The sequence below is a fragment of the Macrobrachium nipponense genome, chromosome 5, assembly GCF_015104395.2.
Source record: "Macrobrachium nipponense isolate FS-2020 chromosome 5, ASM1510439v2, whole genome shotgun sequence".
In the NCBI taxonomy this organism is placed as follows: Eukaryota; Metazoa; Arthropoda; class Malacostraca; order Decapoda; family Palaemonidae; genus Macrobrachium; species Macrobrachium nipponense.
In genome coordinates, this window is record NC_061107.1 from 112,759,304 (window position 1) to 112,771,975 (window position 12,672).

Sequence of the window (12,672 nt, forward strand, 5' to 3'; positions counted from 1 at the left end):
TCGCTTCCAGAACGAGATATATATATATATATATATATATATATATATATATATATATATATATATATATATATATATATGTATATCCATGACCCATTTTCTCATGACAATGTTGTTACATCTACCCTCTAGTCTATATCAAACACTTTTACAGAGATATGACACCATTTTTACACCTAAACAATCACTCTCCAGTTAGTGCACTCTAACACAAGCTTTACCACGTTATAAGAAAACTTTCTTTCGGCAAATTACCAACTATAACATAAACCCTCAACAACATTCACACTGCACTTCTACCAACAAAAACATAACGTTTTCGAAGTTCACGTTCACTATAGTACTCGTGTTTTTCACCTTTACTCTCAAAATTCTCAAATTCTCAGTCAAGTGCTTCATAAGAAATACTTGATCCATAGACTTGCGTCTCCGTCGAAACTTCCACTGCTCTTCCCAAATCAACTTTCATAATCTGTTTTATTTCCTTATCAAAGACTTGCCCATCTATCGTTTCCCGGTACAAGAAGTAATGGCTCATGCCTATAATTATTTCAGTCACCAGTATCGCCATTCCTTTCACGCAAAGGAACAATAATTATTCCTCTTACCAGTATTTAGGAACTTTCCCCTTATCCAGATATATCCAGCAAACCCTAGATAGCCATTCAATGCCAATATGTCTCTCACTAATATATATAATTACACACATTTGATATATATATATATATATATATATATATATATATATAGTATATATATATATATATATATCGAGCTACAATGTCCTTTAATATCTAATTCGCTCTACCTCGGAATTAATATATTTCATATATGCTTAACCGAAGGGGAATTTTTTTCTCGATAATAGACTGCCTGGATCGGGACGCGAACCCAGGATCCTTTCAAATCCAGGAACGTCAGTGAAGCTTTTACCTACTACACTACCAACGATATTAAAGGACATTGTAGCTCGATATATGTATATGAATCACGGAAAAGTGATATGACTTATTTATATATATATATATATATATATATATATATATATATATATATATATATTAGCCAAATGCTGTTCTAATTATACACCATTCTATCTCTCAAGGGATTAGTTTGACATTTTGTAATGTTAGAACAAAAAAAGTTACAGCCTTTGTTTTCCCTAACACTAATTTATTGCATTTTTTCCTGTTGGCAATATCATTTATTTTTACTTATTATTTGTTCTACTATGACGGTATATTCTTTATTCGATATAAGTATCATGATTTCTATCTGCGTCTGATTGATGATCTTGAGTGGAAGCGGAATAATTCATGATATCAGATTAATATACTGCGAATTAATTAAGGAAAAAAAAGTCCTCACCGCACAGTCTGAAATGTACTCAAATGTACTGTACTCTCTCTCTCTCTCTCTCTCTCTCTCTCTCTCTCTCTCTCTCCATCATAACCGTGCACATCCCAAAATAGGGAGTTTTCGTTTACCATCAGCAGTGGCCCAAATTTCCACTCATGACTAATTTCATGGTGTCGCATTCATCGACCCTTATACGACTATGTTCACAGCCATTCATTCTTTTACCTTGGTCGAGCTGTCACGACACACCTAACGAGGCAAGTGCTTTTCTCCATACGTTGTCATCAGCCTTCGTTTTAATGCTCCACCTTCATTGTCTATATTCTAGTAATCATCCCTTGTTCAACGGCTTTCATTATTCGCCTCCCTCTTATCCAATTCTTATTTATCTGTTGCAACAAGATAATGGATGATCACTGCGAAACACACACACCACACACACTCTCTCTCTCTCTCTCTCTCTCTCTCTCTCTCTCTCTCTCTCTCTCTCTCTCTCTCTCTCTCTCTCAAGTATACTGAATTATACTTTGAATACAGTCATGTATAAAAAAAAAATCTACGTTTATATATATGAAAAATAACAGCATTGCGTGTTTATGTATTTGTATACATATATGTAAAATAACAGTACTATATAAAAACTAAATTACTATATCACGGTTGTTGACGCAAACGCTTCTGCTCATCAACAATAAATATGTTTATATGAAATTCGATTGTCAAACCAAGCACTGGAGTACAAGAGTCCACTCAGCGCTTACGACAGTGAAAAAAGATAATTAGAGCGGTTGGACAGCGAGAGATGTCTAACGAACAGAGAAGTACAAGGATCAAAAGGCTGGAGAGCAAGACTGGAAAAGGAGCGCGGGAATGGAGGTAGAGGAAAAGGCAGAAAAGTGGGTACAGCTACGGGGCGGAAGGCACAAGCTGCGAGTTTGCCAAATTATGCCGTATTAGGATATTAATTGTTTATTACAAGTTTCTGTAAAGAGAGTATTATGAAATTGAATTAAAAATTAAATTTATAGCTATATGGCAACGCAAGGGAAAGCACAACATTACTCTTTCAACTAACAATTATGACTAAAAAATGTATTACTTTTCCACACTAACTTAAAACAAAATCTATTTTTCAATATCGTTTGCAGACCTATATGGAGAATACTCTATGGAGTAACATAATCCGGGTTTGGTATATATTTTTTATCGTGCTTCATATAATGATGATAATAATAATTACACAACATTTTTGAATTGCAAAAGCAATCCCGTAAGCTCCACGCTCATATGTTTTGGATATTAAGCCCTGGAGAAAATTTACCCAAGTTGCTCGCTCAAATTTAAAGAGTGAAAAACATTCTATCGGACCGATGGAATCTTCTGACCTGGGGTTATTAGCACTCATCTCGGTATATGCAGAAAAGGGGGGAAAAGTAAAGCAATTTACTCTTTTTAATTTGCTGGACTGACTCGAATTCATTTTGCAAAAGGTAGGGGGGAGCGCCTTGCACTGCCGTACATAACCACAGTCAGTTATTCAAAGTCAAAGCTCAAAAAACTCTAAACGTAGAAATAAAATAGTACCCTTAAAAATAACTCCAGTAAGATTTTAAAAAATTGAACTGATCCACATTTTGTCTCAATAATGGTCCATTTTTCTCTAAGTAAGCTCCGTCCTACAATTATCAGAGATATTCTACGATAAAGACCTGAGAAGGCTAAGAACAATCTAAATTCACAATCTGCGCGAGGTTATACCAATCTTACAAGGACTGCGTAGCAATGCAATACATACACATTTATAAATTCACAGTCAAAACTTCATCCGAGCGAGCGCCGAAGTAATATCACCACAATAAGACAGCCATAGAGAGAGAGAGAGAGAGAGAGAGAGAGAGAGAGAGAGAGAGAGAATAGTCTTCATTCTGCAAGCTATGAATATCTTACAGCATCCCGGCAACGTAAAGCTGACACTACTAAATAACCGGATCAATTAAAACCAAATGATTCAGAGACACCCACTAAAAATAAATCATTAATTTGAAAATCGTTCTGTTTGAGAAAGGGAGGAGGAATGTAAATTAATATTATTAATGCAAGAGAAGGGAGTGGGAGTTAGAAAGCCAAACTTCGACTAATTATGCATGCAACTTCTTGCGCGTTCAGATGGGTTAGGGCGATTAATAATCACTGCATGATTCCAAGTCCAAGCGTGTCAGGCTTTTTTTTTGCCTCTGTCTCTCTCAACAGCAATGGTGGCATTAATTGCGGAATTTGCTCTAAGAACTTCGTGGCATTGATACTACATATAATCAATAGGATACTTATACACATAAATGATATGGACAACTTCGTTAGAAGAAATGATGGCGCTATTTTAATAACTTAATAAAAGCCACGATTAATAGGACTGTAATTAAACACTAACACACTCAAAACAATGCTCTCTCTCTCTCTCTCTCTCTCTCTCTCTCTCTCTCTCTCTCTCTCTCTCTCAGGCAATGCTAACAGTAGTAACGATAAGCGCTCTAAAAATACTCGCTCAAACTTCTGTGGATCACATCCCGGTGCTTCTTGTCTCCTGTTAATTCATTCTTTCTCAGGTATTTCCGCCTGTTTCTTCTTGTACTTCAATCAAAAGACATTAAACCGCGCTTCATGAAATGATACATTGAATGATTCGGCAAGAGACCTCAGCGGGAGGAGGAGTCTTGTGAAGGCGTCGCCTGCTCAGAGCTCTGGCGGTTTGCTGCTGTCGCTGTCATGCCTCCTTGATCTCACATTCATTCATTTACTGTTCTCTTTTTTTTTTTTTTTTTTTTTTTTTTTTTGGCATATTCGCTAGGCTGCACGAAGATCTCTCTCTCTCTCTCTCTCTCTCTCTCTCTCTCTCTCTCTCTCTATATATATATATCGTGTGTGTGTGTGTGTGTGTGTATAGAATTATATTAATATATATACATACATTCATATATAGATAAATATAACGTACAGTAGGCAGTTATAATAATATTAGCGGCCATTCCCAAAATTACGAAAACATCCCAACTACATATTCAGTTTTTGTTCGCTCGTCAAATGTTTACTGTGAATATTTCAATATAATCTCTCTCTCTGTCTTCCTATCTTCTCTCTCTCTCTCTCATCAACGAAATCAATCCTGGGCGTGCGTGTATCTTCGTACGTGTTTACCTTTCTCGTGAGCGGCTGCCCTAGCATGACGACGCATACACACATGCACAAACACTCCTCCATCCACTTCGTGGAAGAAGGCCACTGGTGAAGACAAAGGACCACCTGAAACTTTGAATTATTTACGCTAAGAGAGAATGCAAATAAAAAAGAAAAAAAAGTCTGTTCATGAAAAAATTAAGCTATCTCTCTCTCTCTCTCTCTCTGTATGTGTAATATATATATATATATATATATATGTATATATATATATATATATATATTATATATATATATATATATATATATATATATAATGCTATACACACACACATATATATACATATATGATATATATATATATATATATATATATATATATATATGTAATTTCATGGTATTAATTTCTGGAATAACTAATCAACATCAAGAAAATGCTAAGTATTTCTAAATGACAACAATATCATTAATGTATCTACCTGTCGTGTGGTGTGTGTGTGAGAAGAGAGAGAGAGAGAGAGAAGAGAGAGAGAGAGAGAGAGAGAGAGAGAGAGAGAAGAGAATATTACATCTACCATAAACTAATTAAGTTGTACGTAATCATCATAAAACAAACAATTCTGATCCTCCAGAGCAAATGCCATTTGAAGAGAGGATGAAGGCGATACAACCATACATATGAGGTCACATAACTGTTCCTCTAATAACAGGTAAACATCTAAAAGTTAAGCAGCTGATAGTAATTTCCTGGGGTAGGGGTGCCTTAGCCTCTCTCTCTCTCTCTTTCGCGCGCGTGCACACACACACACACACACACACACACACAGAGCGTGTATGATATTAGCAAATGCTGGTTACGTGTATAAACACACTGTTTTGGAGGCAATTGCTCAAATCATCAACTCACGCTGTTCTAGGCTCCTTCGGCGACGAAGTGGAAAACGAGGACGGCGCCTGTTGTAGCAACTGCCTTCATTCTATCAGTCAGCAGTCATCTTTTTTTGCCTCCAGTGATGTCAGTTAATTTCGTTTTTTTTCATACCATTCCTTCAAGAACAGTTTAGGATCTGATGAAGGGCCTCTTTCTCACCGTTATCCCTACGTTAAGGGGTTGCTTGCCTGGTGCGCCTTCTCCACTGTCTTCTACCAATGGCACCATCCTCCACCAAACTTCTTCTCTCTATAAAATCTTCCTTCACTCGCCCATTCCAAACAAGTGAGATTTTCATTTCTTCTGAAGTTGAGAATTTATTTCGTTGTTATGTATCATTGACTCTAGTTATCTTTGCGGTATGGCTATCCCTGAATGAAGTATACATTAGGTGGGAGGCGAGGGGAAAGAGAGGTTGACCATAAAACCTCGGTAAACTTGTGATAGCAATGATGATGTTTCTAATCAAATAAAGTAATAAAAAATTTCTATATAATTTTCTTCATTTGTCAACAGAAATATTTTTACAGGCATGGACATTTTTGGACACATTCTAGTGAACGTACGAATTTTGTCGTAATGAACATCACTCCAATGTGATTCCATTGCTTCTCCTTAAATTTACGCACAATTAAAATTATTATAATCCTCTACCACAAGGTATCCCGATCAAAAACATAAAATCAGGCACCAAAGCAGCCATCACGTTATTTCACGCAAACTAGACAATAAGCTCATTATCATTCTTACATCGATTTAATAATATTATTGGTTCAGGATTCCTGGGTTCCTTAGGTGTTTGAGAATTGAACGTTTTAACGAATCTACTAGATCTATTGATTCGTCGTGTATTTCACTGTAAACTTATTGTTAGATATTTACTCTAGCATCCCAAAAACCTCTTGAAATATAATACCCAAAAACTTAATCATTAACAAAACAGGACTAACTCACAGAACCTCCTGTATTTCTCGAAGTGCATAAAACTTCATATTTTGACAAGTCGGCAACAAACGCTATTGCGGTGAATCCTTAAATACATGGACTAATCCTATATCAATGAACACCTCAAAACTTACGCACTTGATAGTATAATACACAACTGGTAATATATATACATTTTCACTTTTCAAAAGCCCTCAGACACAGGAAATATTGTTTCCATTACTCCCATTGTTATCGATGAATTACTTGGCAACGTAAGTCCCAAGAATGAAAAGAAAAAGCAGTCCTTTCCTTAACTTTACTTTGAAAAAAAAAAAAATCAATAATGCCAGTCCATGAAATGTATACAGCAATATATTCTCTTTAGGCATCTAATACACAAATGCCACGTTACTACAAACGAAAGTGTTTACAACGATACTGGGGTTTTCTGTCTGATACTAATATTGGTAAGAAGTGAAGACAATAAGTCCAAGCAACCATATAAAAATATTACAGAGGATTCAAAGTTGGAATAATCTTTCAACATCTAAACATAACTGAAAAACATAGTAAAATCAAGAATATTATGAAATAAACCAAAGTACAACGAATATAGATGAAAACTAACATAAAATCACAAACGGCACTGATGAAAATAAAACAGAGAAATCGCATTTATATTACTGAAAATATCTATAAAAGGAAAAGAACCTACACCGACTCGTTTCTTTTTAAAGCCATGCATGAAATCCAACGACTGTATGAAAAGCAGAACCTTTCGTTTCAAATTTATCTATTAACAAATATTGAATACTCCAAAGCCTTCGCCTTCATTTTCTTACACATTGTTCTTCCCCAGTCACTCTGGTGCCTTTAAAAAGGAAAAATACAACTTCTGTTTGTGGGCTGCACAACTGTAACACCCGAGATTTCATAATGAGTCCAAAACACACACATTAACCCACGTACCTAAGGTTTTACAGTCACTCCAAGTCGTTACAGGGCACACTTGCAGCTTTTAAGGTCTTTCGAAACATTCCTGCACCAAACACACCCTGTTCATCTCTCTCTCTCTCTCTCTCTCTCTCTCTCTCTCTGTATTCCTTTCACGTCAAAATGACAGTTGACTTTAATTATGCACGAGGCTTGAAATAATCGAACACATGACAATTGTTGTTTCTCGTGTTTACACGAGTTGGCAACTGGCTGTTGACAGTTACCATCATTCTAATTCTAAAAGTCAATAATTAAATAAAAGTGGAAGATAAAGTAAACGTATCACTGAAGATCGGTGACATTTATGAGATATTAAAAAAGACTTTTATGCCCAAATACCCTTAAAAAAAACATGAACCAACTTACCATACGCATGCAATTGCGTAGTGTGTGTGTCAGATTTTACAGTTATAAACGAGACACTCGTATAAACTTATCTGCTGCCACATTCTTTTAACAAATTCGGGTTGCTCTCTTTCTACTGATAAGGGAATTCGAAACTGTGGGAGTCATACGTCAGTTATCCGTCTTGTTGGCTCCTTTGCATATAATAACGGCCTGTTATTTTTCCTAACTTTCATAAATGTGGTGCAAATTTAAAGATATCCTTAAATATATTAAACGCAATAATAAAACCAACAGATAAATAAATAAATATTCAAATAAATGAATGAAATATACACAACAACGAAGTTGGGCGACGATGAAGCCCCATCTCCAAGACTCCTCCATAAAATATAGATGTCAATAACATAGTCAATAACAGGCGGATCTCCATCATCGCTGAGGACCGCAGTTCCTGGAAAAGTCTTCTGACTGCTGCAGATACCGAAAGATATGTCGGTTCCGTCAAAGGCTTTGTCTCAGAAGTCAATTTCTCCAAGCCAGAGAAAAGGTTTCATTGGAGAATCTCATTAAAGACTTTAAGTTCGTTTATTTCCATTCAGATGTTCGTAAGAAAGAAGAGCAAAAGCCGACCAGATTTTTACCAATGTTGACTAATGAATAAAAGGAGCTAGAAAAAAAGTATAAAGATGCGAAAATATCGTCGGGCTGAAGTTAAAACAAAATTATTCCTAAAAACTTAACGAAAGATCCGAGAGAAAACTACCAAAAATAACGTACAAAATGAAAAGAAGAACATGAAAAGTCTAAAACAATAACAAAACCCGGCCGCAGAGGAGAGAGAGAGAGAGAGAGAGAGAGAGGACGAGAGATTCGACGAGAGAGAGAGAGAGAGAAGAGAGAGAGAGAGAGGTCCTCTGGTGTTCAGCTGAGGAATCGACTTACACAAGATCTCACACATTGTCAATTTCTTCTGACCTCTGAATCTCCTTCATGACTCAAGAATCGTGCTTAAAACCAGACACCAGTCACGTGACTATTGCATCATTCTACTCTTGCCTCTGAAACTTCCCCTCCCACTTTATTTACTTAATTTTGCACCCTCTCTCTCTCTCTCTCTCTCTCTCTCTCTCTCTCTCTCTCTCTCTCTCTCTCTGCAAGAGGCCTTTGATAATCGTTTTAGTGAGTTTGTTGAAGAGGATGACTGCATACTTGCATTTATAAAATCATTTTCACTTACTGAACAAAAAAAATTCTGAAGGTGTCTAGTAACTTATAAATGGAGCTTATTGAACTGAAAACACATTCAGTTCTGAAATTATAATTTGAAGGATTTCCTTCACTTCCAAGTTTCTGCTGAGATAACTAATGTTTGGCGATCATTACCCTGTGAGCGTTTTTCCCAGAACAGAAAATGTGCCCCGAGTTCTTTCTATCTGTTGTTTTGGAACAACAAGCAGAAGCGAGGAAGCAATTTCATCCATGAAAATGATGAAAAACAAACTTAGGTCAAGATTAACTGATTCGAATTTGAAGAACTTTGTTGCATTCCGTTACTGATTTGACTCCAAACATCACAAGTTAGTGAAAGCGAAGCGAAGTCAAAGGTCTCATGAAAGTTGGTGATGTTTATCTTGCCTACATAAAACCCACTTTATTTCAAACTGTTAAATTAATGTGTTTATATTGCCATAAAAGTGATAAATATTTGTATGTGCCCCTTTTTAATAAGCCTGCGTTTACCGCTTTCAGTAACTAATTCACTTGAAACATCACAAGCTTGGTGAAATCATAACGTCATTAAATTGTTTATCTTATTTTTATATGAATTACTGTCATTTAGAACTGCTCATTGTGTCAATGTTGTTATATAAATATCTCATGTTGTATGTATAATTCCTATATATCCCATGTTGTTACTTCCAGTGACTAATTATCGCAGTAAATTCAAGCGGGCAGTTAAAGTAAGTAAAGTTCATCTTGTATTCATATGAAATTCTTTTATCTAATAAAAACTGTAAGAACGGAATCTATCCATGCAACATTAAGGATGAATGGCGGTGTATGTAGTGTGGTTGTTCTGACATAATACTGGGAGCCTCCTGTTATTGTTGCGGAAGAGTGCATCCACGATTCAGTTTTTAACGGGTGCCCCACAACAAAAGCTATAAGCCTATCGTTGCAACGAGGCAACGTCGTAGCACTTTTCGAATGCCCTTATAGGGGACAACTATAACAACTGATGATATTATCAAAGGGGTGAGCATCGAGCTACGGCCGCTTATGTTGAACGTGCAGGACTCCTCTCCTCCCTCCAGCATGAGGAAATTCTCAAACCTTCGAGATTAACCGAAGCCAAGAAAAGAGCTAACTTTGTGAAGTTTCTGGCATGATCGCCCAGATCTGGCTTCACTAATCTCATTTCCTCGTTAATTTCACGCTTGAATTTTCATTTCTTATCATTATTTTGTTTGTAAAACAACATCAGCTTTATACGCTATTGCAGATACATTGTAGACCTTGTCTCAGCCGTCTGTTTTGGGTCCAGAGGTCCAAACCAAACTCGTTATTCACTCTACTGCTTACCACACTGGGAAAGGCCCCGTGGTGCCATTAGGCCGACTTAATTTCCACCAACTTGCAACCCCTACAGAATCAATGTTGTCTTGGACACCATTCCTTTATGTTTTACCAAAAGGTCAATAAATGGAGCAGTATAGCACGATTTTCTTCTCTTCCTCAGATCTTCTGTTATGCGCTTAAGAAAGATATAAGAAACTGCAGAAGTGTTGCCTTACAAAAACAGACGTCACAAAACCATGAGAGAAAAACTATCCCCCCCCAAAAAAAAACAAATACAAAGACACACACACACACACACACACACAAATATATGCATGTGTGTGTGTGTGTGTGTGTGTGTGTGAAAAGTACCCTTATTTGCCTAATGCAACTATAGAGTACCTGGTGGAGTCAATTATGGTGTGTCACAACAAGGTAGATGGGCATGAAGAAAAAAATCTGTTGAGAAACAACAGCAATTCAGGAGGAGGATTATATTCCTTTCCTGGAGTTTCTTCAGAAAATACATACATTCATATCCATTCGTACGTTAAATAATTTAGTATACGGAAAATACGAAAAATACCATGAAATAAACAAGCATGACGCTTTCCGTCTACCAGCTGGGAAAATAACCTCTTAAAACAACAATCTCTTAAATTCCTCAAGTAAACCCAGGAGCCAGAGAGAGAGGGAGAGAGAGAGAGAGAGAGAGCTCAATGTCTCTTATTCAATATTAACTTTTCTTTGGTTTACATTTAAATAATCCCTAAGAATTAGCAGTAAACTTATAAATTTGGTGCTTCAAAGTAAATGTATAGCTAATTATTTTGGGAAGAGAAATGTATGAACCGACTAAATCCTTTCACCTTCTTAGGACGTTGTGTATGTGTCTTCTTGGGAACATTCCGAAATATTCATGTCAACCGTGATATATAATTTTTTTTTTTATAAAGTTCCCCACGAACGCTGCTTTCGACGAACACCCTTCAGATTTTCTTGAATTGTGTTACTAAAACTTATCTGGCCGAATAGCACTCCCATACTCTCACAGATAAACTGCTTCACTCATTTAATATATACAGTATTAACTCACAACAGCACTCAAAGATGTAGTTTGGTGTTAAAAAATACATCAGTTAATATCCGCCCATTCATGTTAATATCTGCTGACTTTGGTATTTCCTAAGACTTACAATTTACCCTCCAATAAACGAAGTAAAACTTGCCAAATATCCCAAAGATATTTGCCCTTTCATCAGAAACATTGTAGTCGTAATAGTAACAACACCAATAACCATAATAAATTATTTCGGTATTCCTATCACAAGAAAGTAAACCCGAAAAGACTAAAATTGTCTTATCGCGTGTGACCTTGTACACATCAAATCACAAAGAGAAATCGATTGGCCTACTTTAAACATGATTTATTTTATCAAAGAAAACACACGAAAACGTAAATGTTACACATTTTCAGATGATGAATTTACCATGCAATCTTTCGTAGAGAAAGATCTGCATTTGGAGAAAACCTATGAAAGACTATAAATCATTCGCAAAACTTCAATCGATTATCTTTGGTTTTAATGTTCCATACATTTCAGCGACCTCACTAATATTACCTGTTTTAGAGTTGCCTACGCATGACACCTTCGATGGTCCCTGATTGGGTAAAACCCAAAGAGGGGAAGATGATGAAGGCCTCTAACTCTCCAAAATCAAAGTTTTAGAACATCTATAGCATCTGTGCATGCATACTCGCATGTGTCCATAAAACTAAATCTGCATGAACAAAGTTATTTACCACGGGTTTACGCCAATTACCTTAGGGTCAAACTGTGAATCGACCCATAATTATGATTTTCCAATTTTTCCTCTATTTCTCTACACAAACACAAACTTTCTCCGAACAGGGAGTGACACATGAGGAAGCTAACCTTCTGGTTCAAATTCTTTCTTCATCTTTGCTGTGGCCTGCTAGTCAACTAAACAACAGGTAACTAATTCGCTGTTTCGAAACCCACATAAAAACTCGAGTATTTCAAATCAAAATGGGCGAGTCTTGTACTGCTACTAACTACCACGAAGTCCCACTGATACACAGGAAGGTATATTGCGCGTTTTAACCACGAGAGAGATTAACGTCATATGTTACTCTTTATCAACAGACAAAAGGAAAGTGACCTCCTCAAAAAAGGGAGACGATACATTAAGAATCAGGTTAATGATACGATAGAGGACCTATTATTTTCACCTCTGTCAAGGCGAACAACCAAAGGAATGCCTTTCTAGAATGAGTTCGCTAATCCACAAGTGAACGAACAAATATAGTCTGGAGACGTTGCTGATTTACGAAAATAGAATGCGCATCTGAACAGCAA

General features: G+C 36.3%; 1 protein-coding gene across 5 annotated transcripts in view; it reads right to left on the minus strand.

Moving 5' to 3' along the window:
• Window positions 1-12,672, minus strand: part of LOC135215601 (alkylglycerol monooxygenase-like) — a 792,850-nt gene that overhangs the window by 600,561 nt on the left and 179,617 nt on the right. The window lies entirely within an intron of this gene.